Source organism: Branchiostoma belcheri, unplaced genomic scaffold (genome assembly GCF_001625305.1).
Source record: "Branchiostoma belcheri isolate BF01 breed outbred unplaced genomic scaffold, Haploidv18h27 scaffold57, whole genome shotgun sequence".
NCBI lineage: Eukaryota > Metazoa > Chordata > Leptocardii > Amphioxiformes > Branchiostomatidae > Branchiostoma > Branchiostoma belcheri.
In genome coordinates, this window is record NW_017804209.1 from 320,091 (window position 1) to 322,361 (window position 2,271).

General features: G+C 41.3%; 1 pseudogene; it reads right to left on the reverse strand.

Moving 5' to 3' along the window:
• LOC109481723 overlaps nucleotides 1–2,271 on the reverse strand; it is a 12,326-nt pseudogene that overhangs the window by 967 nt on the left and 9,088 nt on the right.

A 2,271-nucleotide genomic window follows, 5' to 3' on the forward strand; every position in this document is an offset into this window, starting at 1 on the left:
TTCCAGCTTCGCAGACAGGAAGACCGTTTTGCCCAAAGTAAAGCAAAGAAAGGAACAAAGAAGCAAAACATCACTTGTGGCCGATGTCAGTGACTGTTATGTAGAAAGTACAAAACTCGCAGACAGACAGGATGCCACACAAACAAATAAGCAAACACACTCTACCCCTGGCCTGAGTCGGTGTCCGTTTCAGTGTCGCAGACAAAAAGACTGATTTGCGATATGTAAAGCAAAGAAACAAGCAAACTAATAAAACACTACCGGATTCAGTGACGGAGTATGTGGTAGAAAGTACGAGACACATGTACACAGACAGACAGGATGCCACGCAAGCAAACAAACAAACCACACATCCTGCTCACCGGGACCTCAAGTTGTTCTTGTGGACACAGGCGCCGCCGTGCAGCACGTACCCGGTGTCACAGAAGCACAACTTGAAAAAATGCCTGATTATTCGACGTACTCTACCGTACCGTACAGCCCCAACGTCTATTCTTTTTTTTTATTCCAAAATGTAATCACCAGACGTGGTGACGGCACATTTATTCTTATCAACTTATATTGATGCCGCCACCAACAGGAGACAAATACATGACAGTACATATACAATACTCATTTCCACCTGAGCGAAGTGAGGAAAGTCGTGTAAAGTGCCTTTCCCGAGGGCACAAGATCAGTGGCATGTCAGGACTCGAACCCGGGACCTCTAGGTTTCGAGTCGCGCACTCTGCCGCTACGCCACACGACGTCACTATTGTGTGGGGTCTATTCTTGTTAAATACTTGAAAAATACAGGCTCTGAATTCAGACCATACGCTCACCGGGACATTTGTTCTTGCAGACACATTCGCCGTCGTGCAGCACGTAGCCGGTGTCACAGAAGCACCCCGCCACACACACCTGTATGCAGACCTGGTCCGGGTCGGTCTTCTCACAGGTCTCAGGACAGGCCGTGCCGCAGTCCTCCCAGTGACTGTCGGCACCGCATTCTGTAAATATAAAAAAAGAAGTCAAACCCAGTAGTTTTCTACTAGTAGTTTCTTAATAGTTATCAGTAGTTCTATGTGTACTAATAACCTGTTTTTAAACAAATGTTTCTTCTGTTCATGCAATTAGCTCTCGGGCATGAATTTGCAATAAAACGTTCTAATAACACGTAAAAAACACACTTATACAAACCCATTTCAAATCATATTTTTTAACATCACAAAGAAACGAGAAGAAGCCGAACCTCTGTATTAGAGTAGATTTAGAGCTGTTTGTACAACAAACATGTATATTACCTATTTCATCTGTTGCCCTGTACTTAGCCCGATAGGGCATGAATTAAGGGTTAATGTCCCGCCCCGAGGTGAATATGGTGTGATAAAGCCTTGTCAGTTGCTATAACCACAGAATAAAGCCACCAAGTGAGCGCAGCGAACGAGGTGGCTTTATGAGGTGGTTATAGCAACTGACAAGGCTTTATCACACCATATTCACCGAGAAAGGGCGGGACATTAACACTATTATCATATAGCTTCACGATAGTCTATCCAAACTGATGCAGTAAATGATACAATGCACATGCTGAATAGAACATAGAACATAGTTCCCTCTGGAGTCACCTGAGGTCATTGGGTAGAGTTCACGTTCTATGTCTTCTATCTGGGTCACAGGCAGGGAACAGGTGTTCTTATGGGAGTCAGCCGAGGTCATTGGAACACAACTCAAGTTATTTTTGGATTTTTTAGAACTAAAGCCCTGTTCTGCGGGTGATTATTTGGGTTGTTTAATGTATGGATTGGGATGAATAAATACCCGATTTTGACTCTATTTGTGACATTACGGCGTCATAAGGAATGTGGAATGGAGCCTTCTGATTGGTCAACGTCACCTGGCTATATGATAATATTAATTGATAACTGCATAATGTAATATTATTAATTGATGTAATAATTGATGCTTAATGTATAATTTACTTTGTTGATAAGTTTTCCTGTAGTATAATGTCCTTGATAGCAGTTATACTTGTATGTAAATAATAGTTATATTTTATGTAAAGGACTCCAGGAAGAATAGTGATGTAAATATTATCACTAATGGGAGATTCCTAAATAAGCAAACAAACAAACAATAGACCCACAATCTCTGTACTGATTCAGGGGAACCAAAATACCAACAAGAGTTTTTTAGAGGTATTTTTTTGTTGGTATTTTTTTTAAATACCAACAAGAGTCTTTTTATTTCCTATCATATGCCAGCATAGAAATCCCTATGTCATGAAAAATT